Source organism: Ursus arctos, unplaced genomic scaffold (assembly GCF_023065955.2).
Source record: "Ursus arctos isolate Adak ecotype North America unplaced genomic scaffold, UrsArc2.0 scaffold_29, whole genome shotgun sequence".
Classification (NCBI taxonomy): Eukaryota; Metazoa; Chordata; class Mammalia; order Carnivora; family Ursidae; genus Ursus; species Ursus arctos.
In genome coordinates, this window is record NW_026622974.1 from 13,162,396 (window position 1) to 13,182,073 (window position 19,678).

The 19,678-nt window shown below is 43.6% G+C and overlaps 1 pseudogene; it reads left to right on the top strand.

Moving 5' to 3' along the window:
- Positions 1-18,278: 18,278 nt before the first annotated feature.
- LOC113261378 (U6 spliceosomal RNA) lies at positions 18,279-18,379 on the top strand (annotated as a pseudogene).
- The last annotated feature ends 1,299 nt before the right edge of the window (positions 18,380-19,678 follow it).

Here is a 19,678-nt window from a genome sequence, read left to right on the forward strand (position 1 = left end):
CCCTGTGTAGAGCACCCCAGGAGGCCCTGGCCAGTGCCTGCCTCAGTTCTAGCTGCCCCACCACGTACAGAACCCCAGGACCCCTGTGTACAGAACCCCAGGACCCCTGGACTGCTCCCCATCTCAGTTTCAGCCACCCCACCAAGGTGTCTGCCCCCAGTATTGGAAGACCTCAAGACACCCTGGCCCATGCTGGCCTTGACTCTATACTCAGCCCACCAGGGCACCCCATGTACTGAGAACCCCGGAATGTCTCAGCTTGCACCCACTTTAGCCATAGCTGTCCTGCTATGAGATAAAGGAGGACACAATGTAATAAAGGGGACAACCCAACAAGAAGCTATAACAATTCTAAATACGGGAGCACCCAAATACATAAAACAGCAAATAACAAACATAAAGGAATGAACCAATAATATTGCGATAATAGAAGACTCACACCCCACTTACCTCAATGAACAATCGTCTAAACAGAAAATCAACAAAGAAACAATGGCTTTGAATGACACCCGGGACTAGACAGACTTAACAGCTATATTCAGAACATTCCATCCTAAAGCAGAACAGACATTCTTTTCAAGTGCACATGGAACATTCTCGAGAACAGATTACGTATTAGCCCACAAGCCTCAACACATTCCAAAAGGTCAAAGTCATACCGTGCATCTTTCCTAACCACAAGGCTATGAAACTGGAAGTCAACCACAAGAAAAAAAATTTGAAAAGACCACAAATACATGGAGGTTAAATAACGTGCTACTTAGCAATGAATGAGTCAACCAGGAAATAAAAGAAGTACATGGAAATAAAACACAATGGTCCAAAACCTTTGGAATGCAGCAAAAGTGGTTCTAAGAGGGAGGTTATAGCAATACAAGCCTACCTCAAGAAGCAAGAAAAATCTCAAACCAACATTACAGTAGAAATAAATGATAAAGAAACTAAAAAAAAAAAAAATCAATAGAACAGATCAATGAAACCAGGAGCTAGTTCTTTGAAAAATATCAATAAGACTGATAAACCTCTAGCCAAAGTTATCAAGAAAAAAGGACTCAAATAAAATCACAAATGAGGAGAAATAACCAATACACAGAAAAACAATTATAAGAGAATATTATGAAAAACTATATGCCAACAAACTGGACAACCTAGAAAAAAAATGGATAAATTCCTGGAAATGTATAAACTGCCAGAACTGAAACAGGAAGAAATAGAACATTTGAACAGACTGATAATCAGCAAAGAAATTGAATCAGTAATCAAAAATCTCCCAACATCAACAACACAAGAAACAACAGGTGTTGACAAGATACGGAGAAAAAGCAGCACTCGTGCAGTGTTAGTGGGAGTGCAAACTGGTGCAGCCGCTCTGGAAAACAGTATGGAGTTTCCTCAAAAAGTTAAAAATAGAGCTATGATCCAGCAATTGCACTACTAAGTATTTACTCAAAGAACACAAAAATACTAATTCAAAGGGATACATGCACCTTGGTGTGTATAGCAACGTTATCTACAATAGCCAAATTATGGAAAGAGCACATATGTCCACGGACTAATGAATGGATAAAGAAGATCTGGCATACACGCATACACACACACACACACACACACACACACATTACTCAGCCATAAAAAAGAATGAAATCTTGCCATTTGGAACAAAATCATGGACCTAGAGAGTATTATGCTAAGCAAAATAAGTCAAACAGAAAAAGACAAATTCTGTATGATTTCACTCATATGTGGAATTTAACAGAGCAAACAAGCAAAGGGGGAGAAAGAGAGACAAACTAATAACCAGACTCTTAACTACAGAGAAAAACTGATGGTTACTAGAGGGAGGTGAGTGGGGGGATGGGTTAAATAGGTGACGGGCATTAAAGAGTACGCTTGTTGTGATGACCACTGGGTGATAAATGGTATTGCTGAATCACTGTATTGTGCACATGAAACTAATAGAACACTGTGTGTTAACTAATGGGAATTTATATAAAAACTTTTTAAAAATTAAAAAAAAAGTTTCGCAAACAAAATATACAATAGTTTATTACCACTAAACTAGCCTTGTAAGAAATGTGAAAGAAACTTCTTTAAGTGGAAAAGAAATGTCCATAAGACATAAGAAAAATATGAACAGAAAGATGTAAAATATGATGGCATATAAATAAAATGTGGAGAGGAGAGTAAAAAAGGGAAGAGAAGGGGAAAAAGATTTTTTCTTTTCCAAGTAAAATTTTTTGAATGTGTTTGAACTTAAATAACCAACAAATTCAAATGGACTGTTATTTACTTAGGATGGTATATATGGACCTCATGGTAACCACAGACCCAAAACCTATGATGGACACACAAAAAATAAAGACAAAGAAAGCCAAACAAAAAACACTATAAATATTCATTAATCACAAAGAGCAAGAGAAGAAGAAAAAGAATACAAAAACAACCAGAAAACAAATTTTTAAAATGGCAATAACCACATACCTATCGACAATTACTTTAAATGTAAATGGCATAAATGCTACAATGAAAAGACAGAGTAGGTGGAATGAACAAAACAAACCGATATCCATCTATACGCTGCCTGTGAAAGACTTGTCTCAGACCTGATGACACATATGGACTGAAAGGGAAAGAAGGGAGAAACATTCACCATACAAATGGAAGTGACAAAGAAGCCAGGGTAGCTTTTTTGTATCACACAAAATAGACTGAAAAATAAAGACTGTAACAAGAGACAAAAGAGGACGTTACACAAAGGGATCAATCCAACAAGAGGCTATAACAATTGTAAATATACATGCACCCAACACTGGAGCACCTAAGTACATAAAGCAAATATTAATGGACATTCAGAAAGTTACAGTAATACAATAATAGTAGGGGGCTTTAACACTCTACTTACATCAATGGATGGATCATCTTGACAGCAAATTAATAAGGAAAGAGTGTCTTTGAATGACACATTGGACTAGATGAACAGATATGTACAGAACACTCCATCCAAAACCAACAGAATACACATTCTTTTCAAGTGCACATGGAACATTCTCTGGAATAGATCACATAGTAGCCATAGAACAAGCCTCCATAAATTTAAGAAGATTGAAATCATATGCATCTTTCCTGATCACAACAATATGAAACTAGGAATCAGTCACAAGAAAAAAACTGGAAAAAACACAAACACATGGAGATTAAACAACATGATACTAAAAATCCTAGGAGTCAATGAAGCAATCAAAGAAGAAATTTTTAAAAAGATACATGGAGACAAATGAAAATGAAAACACAATAGTCCAAAACCTTTGGGACACAAAGCAGTTCTAAGAGAGAAGTATATAGTAACACAGGCCTATCTCAAGAAACAAGACAAATTTTAAACAATCTAACCTTATGCCCAAAGGTTCTAGGAAAAGAAGAAAAAACAAAGCTCAAGATAAGTAGAAGAAAGGAAATACTAAAGATCAGAGCTGAAATAAATGACAAAGAACCTAAAAAGAAAGAAAAAGAAAAAAGAAAAGATCAATGAAACCAAGAGCTGTTTCTTTGAAAAGATAAACAAAATTGACAACTCCTTAGCCAGACTGAACAAGAAAAAAAGAGGAAGAACCTGAATAAACAAAATCAGAAATGAGAGAGGAAGAGTAACAATTGATTCCACAGAGATACAAAGGATTATAAGAGAATACTATGAAAATTATATGCCAACAAATTGGACAACCTAGAAGAAATGGATAAATTCCTAGAAACATACAATCTTCCAAAACTAAACCAAGAATAAAAAATCTGGGTAGACCAATTACAAGTAACAAAACTGAATCAGTGATCAAAAAACTATCAAAAATAAAAGTCTAAGAATAGATGGATTCGCCAGATCTTTACAGAAGAGTTAATACCTATTCTTCTCAAACTATTCAGAGGAGAAAAAAACCCGAAGAGGAAGGAAAGCTTCCAAATACCTTCTACAAGGACAGTATTACCTGATACCAAAACCAGACAAAGACACCACAAAAAGCACCCCCCAACACACACACTACAGATCAATATCCCTGATGAACATAGATGCAAAAATCCTCAATAAAATTTTAGGAAACCCCATATAGCAATACATTAAAAAGAAGATTCACCACGATCAGATGGGATTTATTCCTAGGATGCAAGGATGGTACAATGTTTGCAAATCAATCAGTGACATATGTCATATCAACAAAATCAAGAATAAAAACCATATGATCATCTCAATAGATGCAGAAAAAGTATTTGACAAGATTCAAAATCCACTCATGATAAAAATCCAACAATGTGAGGTTAGAGGGAACATATCTCAACATAATAAAGGCCATACATGGAATACCCACAGCTAACATCATCCTCAATGGTGAAAAACAGAGCTTTCTCTCTAAGGTCAGGAACAAAATAAGGATACCTGTTTTCACCACTTTTATTCAATATAGTACTAGAAGTCCTAGCCACAGAAATCAGACAAGAAGAAATAAGAGGCATCCATATTGGTAAACTGCCACTATTCACAGCTGACAGGATACTATACATAGAAAATCCTAAGGATTCCAACAAAAACCCCTACTAGAATAAAAAAATTTAGTAAACTGACAGGATACATAACGCAGGGAAATCTGTAGCATTTCTATACATTAACAAAATCACAAAAAGAGAAATTAAAAAAAACCCTCCATTTATAATTGCACCAAAAAGAATAAAATACCTACGAATAAACTTACCCAAAGAGGTGAAAGATCTGTACTTTGAAAACTGTAAAACACTACTGAAAAAAACTGAAGACTACACAAACAAATGGAAAGATATTCCATGCTCATGGATTGGAAAAATTAATATTGCCAAAGTGTCTACACTACCCAAAGCAATCTACAGATTCAATGCAATCTCTATTAAAATACCAACATTTTTTGCACAACTAGAACAAATAATCCGAAAATTTATATGGAACTATAGAAGACCCTGCATAGCCAAAGCAATCCTGAGAAAGAACAAAGCTGGAGGCACCACAACTCAGATTTCAAGATATACACCAAACCTTAGTAATCAAAACAATATGGTATGGCACAAAAACAGACACAAAGATGAGGAGAACAGGATAGAGACCCCAGAAATAAATCTAGATATATGGTCAATTAATCTATGACAAAGAAGGCAAGAATATATAATGGTGAAAAGACCGTCTTTTCAATAAATAGTGCTTGGAAAACTGGACAGCTACATGTAAAACAAATGAAACTGGACAACTTTCACACCATATACAAAAATAGACTCAAAATGGATCAGACATCTAAACATGAGACCTGAAACAATAAAAATCCTAGAAGAGAATACAGGGAGTAATTTCCCTCACATTAGCCATAACATTTTTCTTGATACATCTCCTAAGGCAAGGGAAACAAAAGCAAAAATAAACAATTGAAACTACATCAAGCTAGAAAGCTTTTGCACAGCAAAGGAACCCATCGACAAAACAACAGACAACTCACTGAACAGAAGAAGATATTTACAAAAGATACATGCAATAAGGGGTTAAAATCCAAAATACATAAAGAACTCATACAACACCAAAAAAAAAATCTGATCCAAAAATGGCAGAGGCCCTGAGTAGACATTTTTCCAAAGAAGATAGATAAATGGCCAACAGACACATGAAAAGAGCTCAACATCACTAATTCTCAGGGAAATGGAAACCAAAACCACAATGAGACATCACCTCACACCTGTTAGAATGCCTCAAACCAAGACAAGAAACAAGTGTTGGTGAGGATGTGGAGAAAAAGGAACCCTTGTGCACTGTTGGTGGGAATGTAAATTAGTGCTGCTACTGTGGAAAACAGTATGGAGGTTCCTCAAAAAATTAAAAATAGAAATACCATATGATCCAATAATTTCACTATTGGGTATTTGCCCAGGGAAAATGAAAACACTAACTTGCACCCTATGTTTATTGCAGCATTATTTACAATAGGCAAGACATGGAAGCAACCTGGGACACCTGGGGGGCTCAGTCGGTTAAGCATCTGCCTTTGGCTTCGGTCATGATCCTGAAGTCCTGGGATTGAGCCCCATGTTGGGCTCTCTGCTAAGTGGGGAGTCTGCTTCTCCCTCTCCCTCTGCCCCTCACCCTGCTCCTTCTCTCTCTCTCAAAATCTTAAAAAAAAAAAAAAGACATGGAAGCAACCTAAGTGTCCATCAGTAGATGAATAGAAAGGAAAATGTGGTATATATATACACAGGAATATTACAAAGCCATAGAAAAGGATGAGATCATGTCATTTGAGTCAACATGGGTGGTCCTAGAGGCTATCATGCTAAATGAAATAAGTCAGACTGAGAAAGACAAATACCATGATTCTACCCATATGTGGAATCTAAAAACCAGTATCTACAAAAAGCTGAATCAGAACTATAAATACAGGGACACCTGGGTGGCTGAGTCAGTTAAGCGTCTGCTTTCGGAGCAGGTCATGATCCCAGGGTCCTGGCATTGAGCCCCACATAGGGCTCCCTGCTCAACGGGAAGCCTGCTTCTCCCTCTTCCTGCCCCCCTCTTGTGCTCTCTCTCACCATCTCTCTCTCAAATAAATAAATAATCTTAAAAAAAAAAAAAGAACTATAAATACAGAAAGCAAACAGATGATAGCCAGGGCAGGGGGGAGGTGGGGCTATGGGCAAAATGGTGAAGGGGAGGGGGAGATTTAGACCTCCAGTTATAGAATAAGTCACAGGAATAAAAAACAGAGCATAAGGAATACAGTCAATTATAATAGTGATGTAATAGTGATGTATTATATTATAACAGTGATGTAATAGAATATTGGCAGTGAACATAGCATATCATTAACTTGTGAAATCACTAAGTTGTACACCTGAAACCAATGCAACATTTTGTTTCAACACTACTAAAAAAAAAAAGAAAAGGAAAAAGAAAATCAAATTAAAAAAAGATGACATACTAATACTGAGATTGGACAAAATGACTTTAAAACAAAGACTGTAATAACAGACAAAGAAGGACATCACATTATGACAAAGGAATTAATCCAACAACAGAACATAAATTTCTATGTACCCAGCACTGAAGCACCTACACATAAAGCAAATATTAACAGACATACAGAGAGAAATTGACAATAATACAATAACAGGGGACTTTAACACTCCACTTCCTTCAATGGATAGATCATCCAGGCAGAAAATCAATAAGGAAAGGGTATCTTTGAATGACACAGCAGACCAGATGGACTTAACAGATATATACACAACATTCCATCCGAAACCAATAGAATACACATTTTTTTGTAAGTATACATGGAACATTCACTGGGAGAGGTCTAATTTTAGGCCACAAACCAGTCTCAAAAATTTAAGAAGACTGAAGTCATGTCTTTTCCAGCCACAGCTGTATGAATCAAAAGAAATGATTCACAAGAAAAAAAAGGCACAAACATGTGGAGGCCAAGAAACATGCCACTAAACAGCCAACGCGCAATAAATCAAAGAGGAAATTTTAAAATACCTGATGAAAAATGAAAATGAAAACACAACAGTCCAAAATCTTTGGGACACAGTGAAAGCAGTTCTAAGAGGAAAATTTATAGCAATACAAGCCTACTTCAAGAAATAAGAAAAATCTGCAACAATTTAACCTCGCACCTAAAGAAACTGGAAAGGGGGGACAAAGCCCAAGGTTAGGAGGAGGAGGAAATAAAAAGATTAGAGCAGAAATAATAAAATAAAGACTAAGAAACAAAACCTGAAAAACACCGAAAAGATCAATGAAGCCAAGAACTGGTTCTCTGAAAAAGAAACAAAATTGATAATCCATTAGCCAGACTCAAGGGGAAAAAAGGGAGAGGACACAAATAAAATCTGAAATGAAAGCAAGGAAGTAACAACCAACACAAACAGAAATACAAAGGATTATAGAGACTATCCTGAAAAATTATATGCCAACAAACTGGACAACCTAGAAGAAATGGATAGATTCCTAGAAACATACAACTTCTAAAAATTCTAAATCAGGAAGAAATAAAAGTTCTGAAAAGACTGATTTCTAGGAACAAGACTGAATTGGTTATCAAATCTCCAACAAACAAAAGTCCCGAATCAGATGTACCCATAGGTGAATTTTACCCAACATTTAGAGGAGAGTCAATATCTATTCTCCTCAAACTATTGTGGGGGAGCATGGAAGAAAATCAGAAGAAGGAAAGCTCCTAAATGCATTCTATGAAGCCAACATTACCCTGATACCAAATCCAGACTAAGACACTAAAAAAAAGTAAAACCACAGGCCAATATCCCTGATGAACATAGATGCAAAAATCTTCAGCAAAATATTAGCAAACCACATCCAACAATACATTAAAAAGATCATTCACCATGATCAACTGGGATTTATTCTGGGCATGCAGAGATGGCTGAATATTCACAAAGGCACCCGACATGATACAACACGGCAACAAGACCATGGATTAAATCCTATGATCATCTCAATAGTTGCCGAAAAAGCACTTGACAAAATTCAACTTCTGTTCATGATAAAAGCTCTCAACAAAGTGGGTTTAGAGGGAACATATTTCAATATAATAAAGGTCACATATAGCACACTCACAGCTATCATACTCAATGGTGAAAACTGAGAGCTTTTCCTCTAAGACCATGAACAAGACAAGGATAGTCACTCTCACTACTTTTACCTAACATAGCACTGAAAGTCCTAGCCATGGTAATCAGACAAGAAAAAGAAATAAGAGGCATTCAAACTGTCAAGGAAGAAGTGTAACTGTCACTATTTGCAGATGACACGATATTATACACAGAAAACGTAGACTCCACCACAAAGCTATTAGAATAAATGAATTCAGTGAACTTGCAGGATACAAAAAATATACAGAAATTGGTTGTGTTTTCATATACTAATGAAGTAGCAGAAGTAGAAGTTATGAAAACAAGTTCATTTACAATTGTACCCAAAAGAATAAAATATCTAGGAATAAACTTAACCAAGGAGATAAAAGATCTGTACTCTGAAAACCATAAAGCCCTGATGAAAGAAACTGAAGGTGACACAAGTGGAAAGATATCCCATGCTAATGGACTGGAAGAATTGTCAAAATGTCCATACCGCCCAAAGCAATCCACAGATTCAATGCAACCCCAATCAAAATCCCAACAGCATTTTTCACGGAACCAAAGTAATAGTCCTAAAGTTCATATGGAACCACAAAAGACCCCAAATAGCCAAAGGGATCTTGAGAAAGAAGAACAAAGCTGAAAGTTTCACAACTCCAGATTTCAAGACCCACTACAGAGCTGTAGTGATCAAAACAATATTGTACCAGCACAAAAGCAGACACATAGACCAGCGGAACAGAAAAGACAGCCCAGAAAGAAACCCATGCTTTCACAGTCAGCGAATCTACGAGAAAGGAGGGAAGAATATACAATGGGGAAGAGACAGTCTTTTCAATAAACGGTGCTGGGAAAACTGGACAGCTCCATGCAGAGGAATGCACCTGACCACTTTCTCACAGCACACACAAAAAGAAACTCAAATGTATTAAAGACCTCAGTGTGAGACATGAAACCATAAAAATCCTAGAAGAAAACAGGCAGTGATTTCTTGGATATCAGCCTTAGCAACATTTTTCTGGATAGGTCTCCTTAGGCAAGGGGACCAAAAGCAAAAATAAACTCTTGAAACTACATCAAACTAAAAAGCTTTTGCATAGCAAAGGAATCCATCGACAAAACAAAAAGGCAACCCACTGAGTGGGAGAAGAGATATGCAAATGGTGTATCCGAGAAGAGGTTCCTACCCAAAATATATAAAGAACTTCTACAACTCAACACCAAAAAAAAGCAAATAACCCAATTAGACAATGGGCAGAGGACCTGAATAGACATTTTTCCAAAGAAGACATAGAGAGGGCCGACAGCCGTAGGAAGGGATGCTCAACATTACTCATCATCAAGGAAACGCAAATCAAAACTACTGTGAGGTATGACCTCACACCTGTCAGAATGACTAGAATCAAAAAGACAAGAAACAACAAGTGTTGATGAGGATGTGGAGAAAAAGGAACCCTTGTGCACTGTTGGTGGGAATGTAAATTGGTGCAGCCGCTGTGGAACACAGCATGGAAGTTTCTCAAAAAATTAAAACTAGAAATATATGATCCAGTAATTCCACCCCTGGGTATTTACCCAAGGAAAACAAAAACACAAATTCAAAAAGATACATGCACCTCTGTGTTTACTGTGGCTTATTTACAATAGCCAAGACACGGAAGCAACCCAAGTGTCTGTTGATTTATGAATGCATAAAGAAATGGTGTACACACACACAAACACACTTACATACACACACACACACTGCAATATTACTCAGCCATAATAAAGAATGGATCTTGCCATGTGAAACAACACGGATGAATGGGAGGTTACTCTGCTAAGTGAAATAAGTCAAACAGAGCCAAACAAATACCCTATGATTTCACTCATACTTGGAATCTAAAAAACGAAACAAATCTATAAACAAAAAGCAGAAACAAACTCGGAAACACAGAGAATAAACTGATGGTTGCCAGAGGAGAAGAGGTAGGGGGATGAGCACAAAGGGTGAAAGGGAATGTGAGATACAGGTGTCCAGTTATGGACTGTCATGGGGATAAAACATAGAGCATGGGAAAGATACACAATGGTTCTCTAATACTATTGTATGGTGACAGATGGTAGTTGTTCTTGTGGTGAGCACGGCGTGACATACAGACTTGCAAAATCACCTACGTTGTACCCCTGAAACTGAGGTGACATCGTGTGCCAACTATATTCAATTAAAATAATATCAATACTCCCTAGTAAGCCCCGGGCCTTCTATGGCCTTTTGATAGTAGCTTTATTGAAAGAAAGAAATGAAAGCATGCCTTCGCCGCTAGGTGACACTCTTGTCCCACCATTGTTTTTGCTTTTATTTGTAGTCAGTGCTATGGGGGAGCTGTTTTTCACATTCAGAAGAAAACAGGAGCACTCCCAAATCCTTCTGATTGGCCTTCAAAGGTGCACATGATAGGATAAGAAGTAAGGTGTGGACCCAAAATGAAATGCCATCTTGATGACAGAGCTCTGACTCTTGCCTCGGTGAAGTCCTCAAGAGTCAGCCAAGGAATCCCAGCTGTCCTGGCCCGTTTTTATCTGGCCAGTTTATCTTGGCTGTTGGAGGAAATAGAATATCCTGTTTTGGAAGAACAGGAGAGGGATCCTGGGATGAGTCGTCTGGGGCAGCGGTGCAGGTAAGACAGATGGGAAGGGGTAGAAGAGAGGCCAAGCTGGCCTCATTTCACAGGCGAACGGTTCAATTGGTGGCTACCTCGTATCTGGAGGCCCCCGGCCCTGCCTCCCACCGTCTCCTGCCGGATGCGAGCTGCGGTGCCTCGCTATTAAATTCACTCAAGGTCTCCTCATCTGCACCTTCTTCTTGGGACTCCAATAGGCATTTAGCCATGGAACTGAGATTCACAAGAGTGCGTGGGACTGTTCAAAGAGTGGTGACTGACACCAGACACTGGGCGCGCGTGTGCACGGGCAAGCACATGCAGGCACGCACGCACAGCCCACGGAAGATGGACGGGGCGGAAATGTCATCAGTGGCATCGGCTTCTTGCTCACCAAATGGAAGTCCGTGCAAGGTTCACCTCTCCTCAAACACTGGCAATCTATCCAGCCCATTCTGTCGCCAAAGGAGCAAGCTGAAACCTGCTATATAAGCCAGGTGACCACATAGTCCATTTACTGACAGAATCAGAATATTTTTTAGTGGAAAGAGGACTGTGTTTTCTAATGACACTGAGACGACAAGCAGAAACTGGCACTGTTAAACTGGGTGAACTGGGATGAATGGTCACTCTAGATACAAGGCCACTGCCTCCCAAACAGCTTTTAATCAGATTTAACTCGGAATGTAAGTTGTCTGTCCTGGTCTGGCTATTTCCCTGGCTCCTGACAGCGAAGAAGAAAACGGCTCTGGTGTTTGTTTAGTGGGTGAGGAGTACCGGCGGACACTGCTCCGCGCCCTCGGAAGGTTCGCCGTCCGCCGTCGGCTGGCAGGGCCTGGGGCCGGCAATCACCAACGGCGTGAAACCTGCACCCACACGCCCGTTCCCACCTCCCTCCAATCTGTTCTTGCGTGCGGTCTGATTTCTCTAACGGACGGCTAGTTGCTCGCAGGCCCGAACCCACAATCCCAGGTGAATGTGGACAGGGGCCGAGAGATCCCGTCGCCTGGCCTGATGACTCCCAGTCCCTTGAGCTACACAGCAGAAGCCAAGTTCCCCCTCCTGCCCTGATTGTCTTCATTCCCATCTGTGAGGCACGGCCTCTGCCTCATCTCCTTAACCGGAGCACTGCGATGGGAGGTGATGCACGGGGAGCCAGCTGCGTGATGTGGTGCGAACACTACGAACTGGACCAGGACTTGAGCTCAGAGCGCAACACATAGTAAATGCCCAAACACATAGCTGATTCCACGCGCGACCATCCTGGTAACCCTTGCTGAGGAGGGGAGGCCTGTGACCTTCTCTACCATCAGGGTGTCAGAGGAGGAGCTCCTTGCCCGCACGCCCCCAATTCAAGCCTATTGTAGTAGAGACGGGTACTGCTGGGAGCAAGTGGTAACACTGGGGCTTCTATAGACCTAGGGGCTCTCATCTTGCAAACCTTAAACAGGAGTCCATTGCATCCCTGGGAACTGACCAGGAAAGACAGGATCTTATTACCCCCAGACAGGAAGGAATAAAGCTTCCCCCAAACTCAGAACTTGAAGAGAGAAGAAAGTAGCAGAAAACAGCCGGAAGGCCCTGAACTCTGGAGTTACAGCAGCCTGGGCTGTGAACCCCCACCCTTCCTAGCACTTGTTATCTCACGGAGCCCCTGGAGCCTTACTTGTAAACCAGGGAGGACGATGACCACCTGCAGGGGGTGCTGTGACAACAAATCCTACAGATGTGAAGCCCCGCCCGCAACCCGCCCTCTATCAATGGAAACCATTATTGCATGGAAGGGTCTAAAAGAACAGTTAACCCTCAGGTGGCTGGAGAAGATAGCTCTGTAAGTAGGAGCTCCCAGAAAGAAGATTCTATAATCATAAATCTTGGGTGCCTGGGACCCTCAGTTAAGTGTCTGCCTTGGGCTCAGGTCATGATCCCAGTGTCCTGGGATGGAGCCCCACATCAGGCTCCCTGCTCTGTGGGGAGTCGGCTTCTCCCTCTCCCTCTGCTTCTCCTTCCTGCTTGTGCTCTCTCAAATAAATAAAATCTTAAAAAAAAAAAAAAGAATATTTAAAAAAAATGAAATCATAAATCTTGAAAACCAACCAAACAAACAAACCCAAGACTGTACTTGTGACCTTTCTCAACTGGGTAGTTTAGATCAGAAATTCCCCCATCCCAGGGCAAATCAGCTCATGTCAAATCAATGACAACCGATTGGATCAACTGGTAGTGGTGGCTGGAAGTGCTAGTGGGGGCAGATTCTGGTGCTGAGTCTGAACCCAGTAGGGAACCATGCCAGGACTGACTGACTTGTGAGGCCCGCTCTGGGCACAAGATCGGGGAGCACATGGTTACCTTCTGTTTCTCCCTGACCAATGGCTAAGACTGCCGTCAGTGCAGGCAGGAATCTGGAGGTCTAGAGCGGTGCGTGGGCTGTGGGCAGCTTCGGGGAGATTAATGGAAGGCAGTGAAGCTCCAAAGGTGGATACAGGAGGAAAGGTGCAGAAGATCCCAGGAAACCCTTGGTAGCATGCAAGGCAAATTCAGTGATTTCCTAATCCTATCCAGGAGCAGCCTTCCTAATTCTTCTCAGGAGAGCCTGAGAAATTGCATGGAAGAGTCCAAAGAAGATTGGGAATAGGAAGACATCTTAAGAAGTGCACAGAGCTGGGGCACCTGGGTGGCTCAGTGGTGAAGTGTCTGCCTTCGGCTCGGGTCATGATCTCATGGTCCTGGGATCGAGCCCCATGTTGGGCTCCCTGCTCAGCGGAGAGCATGCTTCTCCCTCTCCACTCTGCTCGTGCTCTATCTCTGTCGCTATCTCCGTCTCTCAAATAAGTAAACAAAAATCTTTAAAAAAGAAAAAAAAGGTGCACAGAGCCAAGTTAAAGAGGAAGAGACCAGACGTGCTTAAAGAATACAAGGTCAAATGAAAGCAAATGCCCAAACTGATTCTCGGAAACATTAATTTAAGAAGCACAAGTTTATAATCCTTGAGCCAAAATAGTCAAGAGCAAGAAAGCTTCTACTGCCCCTAAATTGAATGCCCTTTCCAGAACCCAATGGCCTTGTTCTATTTAGAATGATGTATGTTCCTGACCCTGTCTACCCCCCGTCCCAACTCAACAAGAAGCAGAAGTATCTGAAGCAGAAATAATAGTTTCAAAGCAGAGCTGAGTTAGGAAAAATAATCTTGAAGAACTTGAAGAGGCAAGGGAAATCTAAAGACCAAGAAGTTTTAAGCAGTAACAGGCTTCTGTGGCGCCTGGGCGGCTCAGCTGGTTGAACGTCCAACTCTTAGTTTCAACTCAGGTCATGATCTCAGGGTTGTAAGTTCGAGCCCCACATCAGGCTCTGCACTCAGCATGGAGTCTGCTTGAGATTCTCCCTCTCCCTCTCCCTCCCTCTGTCCCTCTCCCCACTCGTGCTCGCTCTCTCAAATAAATAAATAAAATCTTAAAGAATGAACAGGCTTCTCTTCTAGTGAGATGGTCATTAAGCAGATTTCTCTGAATGTGAGAATAGTTGCCCATGTGGCCACCATATTGCTTGGACCCTTCGGGTCAGCCACTATGGAGGAAGCCTGCCACCGTCTCTCCCTCATCTTTCTGGGACAGGCACTAATACTTTGCCTTTTTGTCTTATGTTTTCCAAAGACACAGCACACTGGGAAGCACCTGTGAGTTTTCCAAACTTTTTGGCAAACATTACTGGAAAGTAAAGATGACAGAGCCTGGCTCACTTTGAAAAGACAGAGGTTCTAGACTCACATCTTTCCTGTATCATTTCTTAGGAAACGCAGGTTTCAACACTTTTTTTTCCTGATTATAAAATGAATATTCCCATTTTGTAAACTGCAGAGAGGCATTAAGAAGAAATTAGCATTTACCCATAAATCTGCCACCTGAGAGAAGCACCGTTTGCATTCACCAGTGAGCACCCATCACCCTTGTCTGTATGTGCTGTGGGACACTGCTCTGTTGGGAGGATGTTCGGTCTCCTTGCCGGTTTTTCACCTGGCAGGGTTTGGGATGGGGAAGGCGAGGGGCACGAATAGTGGTTATCACAATGCTGAGAAATGGGGTGAAGCAAAGTGGGAGCCAAGTGTGAGTTTAATGCATTTTGACTGTAGATGTGGTAACACCAGTTGTTGGCGCGGGGAAGAATTTGGTGAAGACCGTCCTGACGTGTCCTGGCAGGTAGCTAGGGGTTTCACCACCCAGAACCACAGTCCCCCATGTTTGAGACATATTGTCTTTCAAAGCCTTGTTTCCTCATTTGTACAGTGGAGAGACCTCTGTTTATACCATATAAATTGTGTCAAGTTCCCTGCAAACTAGAAATGAAACAATTCTTTCAAAATCTACTTATTGCAGCACCTGTGGCCGGGGCCTGTACACCTTAATCCTGGGTTCAACCCCTCCGCCAGACCAAGGTAGGCAGTGACCACCTGGTTTACCTTGATGGGCGGGGATGACGGGGAAATAGAGGGAGAAGATCTCAGGGTGAGTCAGAGGCTATCCTGAGGTTAGCTCTATCTCCTGATCACTGAAATAGTCCCTGGAATTCTCTGCTCAGTCTGGAAAGACATGGTCAAGGGGACATGGCTGGAATGGGACAGGCACCTCCAAGAAACAGTAGATACACTGACCAGGAGAGGAGATGGTGTTTTACAGAGACACTACCCCTGTGCCATTGGAGGCGACTCAGAATTGAAACGACCTTCTTGTGACTCTTGGGTGGCTCCGTGGGTTAAGTGTCTGCTTTCAGCTCAGGTCATGATCCCCAGTCCTGGGATCAAGCCCCAAATTGGACTCTCTGCTCAGTGGGGAGTCTGCTTCTCCCGCTCCCTCTGCCCCTCCCCCTGCTCAAACACTTTCTCTTTCTCTTACTCTCTCAAGTAAAATCTTTGAGGGGGGAAAAAAAAAAAGAAACCACCTTTTTTAAGCCATCCCAGTTACGGCCGGTCATAAATGCCTGAGTTGGGGTCGGTCCTATGTGTGGGCAGAGGAAGCAACCAGACTTCGAGCACTCGGGGAACTGGTTGAGGGGTGGCTGCCTTTCAGCGAGGAGCCAGAGAAGCAGGGCTGTCTCTCACTCATCAGCCATGTGGATTTGGACCCATTCCTCCCAGTTTGTCTACCTCTGGGTCTTCCAGACTTCCTACTGTCGACATTTATGGCTGGATCATTCTCAGTCCTGGGGGGTGGGGAGTAAGTTCCTGCCCATTGTAAGATGTTTAGCAACATCCTGGCTCTAGCTGCTAGATGCTTGTAGCAATCCCCCCTCCCAGTTGTGACAGGCAGAATTTTCTTCAGACATTGCTAAATATTTCCTGAGGGAAAAACTACCCCTGTCCTTGCCCCATTGAGAAACGCCGAATTATCCTAAAGGAGAGAGAACCAACCAGAAGTCTCGAGCAGTAGTTGAGAGAGATGGCTTCAGGGACAGCCTCTTTCTGGGGGTGGGGGGGGGGTGTCACACGTACTCCACATCACGGCCCAGCAAAACTTGGCTCACGTTTCCTTAAATGTATTACCTTAGGTTTGACCTTTGACTCCAATTACAGTTCCCTCACCCTTGACGGGGCCCAAACACTCAGACTCTCTGAAACCTCCCTGTGCCCCTTCCTGTCTTCCTTGGTTCCGGGTGAGTTTCCTGCATCTCTGGAGGGTAGAAATCGGATGTGGGTCTCTCTGAGCTAAAATCAAGGTGTCTGCAGGGTGGTGTTCCTTTTTGGAAGTTCTAGGGGAGAAACCATTCCCTTGCTTTTCCCAGTTTCTAGAGGCTGCCCACATTTCCTGGTTCAAAGCCCCCTTCCTCCTTTTTCAAAGCCAGTGGCACGCATCTTCCTTAGCCACGCCTCCCTCTCCCCTGAACCACAGCTAGCAACGTTTCTCTGCTTTTCAGGAGCACCGTGATTAATTGGGCCCATCTGGATAATCCAGGCTAGTCTCCCCATCCCGAAGTCCTTAATCACATCAGCACAGTTGATTGGCCACGTAAGGTTTTGTCACAGGTCCTAGGGATCAGGGCCATCGTCCTGCCTACCACAGCTGCGCAAACTGCCTGGCCTCCACCCACACCACTCCAGCTCGGTGTCCCCATTCTGAGGGGTGCAGGTGGCGAGCTCAGGGGTTTCCAAAGGCAGCGTCACTAGGCAATTATCGTCGGCACAATACCAGCTGTTCCGCACCCATGATTATTACCAGGCAGCACGAGGTCTACCTTTGAGGCTTCACGTGCCTACAGCTGAGTGTTGCTACTTCCACCAGCCTCCTCCAGTCCCTTTCCTCTGGCTGTCCCAGAAATGCAAGCCTCCGGGCCTGACTCCCTGGGAGGAGGGTGTAAAGCTGGGTCAAGGCCCATCTTCTCCTCCCTCTTTCTGCCACCGTCCACCATGGCCAGGAGGGCCGGGCACCAAGCCGTACAGCCTCCCGTTGGCAAACACCGTGCGGAGAGGGGGTACTGCTGCTCCAGCCACATCTGCACTAGTCTCCCCGATGCCCCTGCCGTTCTCCGCTCAGCGCAAGGCACCCAGGGCTGGGGACAGGCTTATGGAAAATGTGGACAACCATGAGCGAGCACATGGTGGCTCACGGAATCTTCCCAACCACCTGCCGAAGCAGGTGCCACCATCACTTCTTACAGGCAAGGACACTGAGGCAGCATTTTGTGACTCGCCAGTGAGTGGGAGCAATGGGATTGCCGGCCAGGCAGGCTGGCTACGGCGCCTCCTGTCGGGAGACCATCACGCTCCGCTGGGAACGGCAGTGCTTTCTCCTACCTACGTGCAGTTGCACTTCTAAATTCACGGAAAGGGAGACCGGGGTGGCTCAGTATCTGCCTTCGGCTCAGGTCGTCATCCTGGAGTCCTGGGATTGAGTCCTGCATTGCGCTCCCTGCTCAGCAGGGAGTCCGCTTCTCCCTCGGCCCCTCCCCCCACTTATGCTCTCTAAATTAAAATAAAAAGCACAGAGAGATGCAGTCACTTTGGCAGCACCTCTACTCACACTGGAATGACACAGAGATTAGCATGGCCCCTGCACAAGGAGAACACACAAACTCGTGAAGCATTCCTAATTTTTTAAAAAAAAGACCCCACTCAACAGGAGTACCTTACGCACCATAGGGAGACATGCACCGGAGCAACGGAGGTGGACGTGGGTTGGAAGCCCAGAGGTAAAGGTTTGTTCAGGCTCTTCTGTTTACGGGCTGAGGAGCTTTAGGCAAAAACCACCCACCATCAAATGAGACACCCCTGTGAGCACGGTATTGTGACTGTCCACCCCCCCACCCCGTTCTGTGGGTGAAGAAGTTGAGGCTCAGGATCCAAAAATCCAAAATCATGAACATCGCAGTCTAGGCTTAGATTCGGCAGTGACCTACCTTTCCAATCATCTCCCCCCTCGCCTGGGCCTTCGGCTAGCCAAGACGACTGCTGGCTCTCGGGACGCCCGAGGCACCGCTCTGGTCCATGCAGCTCTGCTCTGCTGGCTCTGGAATGCCTTTCTCCCAGTTCCTCCAGCTCTACCTCGAGTTCTACTCCTCCTCCTGGAGGCCTTCTCTGAATCCTCCCCAGCCAAAGAATAATTCGGTTATTATATACAATCAACTCCCCCTGGGCCTCCGGGGCACTCAGAGGTTGTGTTTCACCTGGGCTCTACTTTCTCCCGTATCCCGGCATGCACCAGCCGTCACAAGGCTTCAGAGAGGTGTGATATCACACTGTAAGCAACTTGTGTGCAGAGTCCGTCCCCAGCCCCCAACCCACCCCTCCGCTCAGCCCCAGGATAGGTCCTGGGGTGAATGGCTGGGCTTCTTGAAAGTTCCAGCTTTAAGGAACTCAGCTGAGTTCATCCCGGCCTAACTAAGGTCACACCTGAAGACCGCGCCTGACGGACTCACCAATTCTCTACCGGACCCGCTGCACAGGGAATAAAGCTCCCCCTTTGCCTTGCGGCCCCTCCACAGGGCTCCTCTCTTCCCCCGGCACGCCCCGCGTCTCTTGGCTGCGTACTTGGGTCACTTGGGATCTCGGCCCAGGGACTCTTAATGAGCCGAGCAGCCTCACGCACCCTGGGGGAGGGGATCCAGGTGCTAACCCTGCTGCCTAGGTTTGGGGGACGCCGGCATCACCTGCGGTGGGAAGAAATGCGTAAGGGAGCAGCACCTGCATTTGGCTAATCCAAATCAGTACTGGTATTACCTTCCTAAAACCCTCAGAGCCCAGAGCGGCCTTCTAGACATTCAGATCAAGGGAGGAAACAGCCCTAGAGAGTGCGGCTTGCCCAAGGACAAGGCAGTGTGAGCCCTGGACAGGACCCGAGACACCCAACTCCACCCTGAAGCACTTTTTCCCACCAAGCCATACATCTGTCACTGTC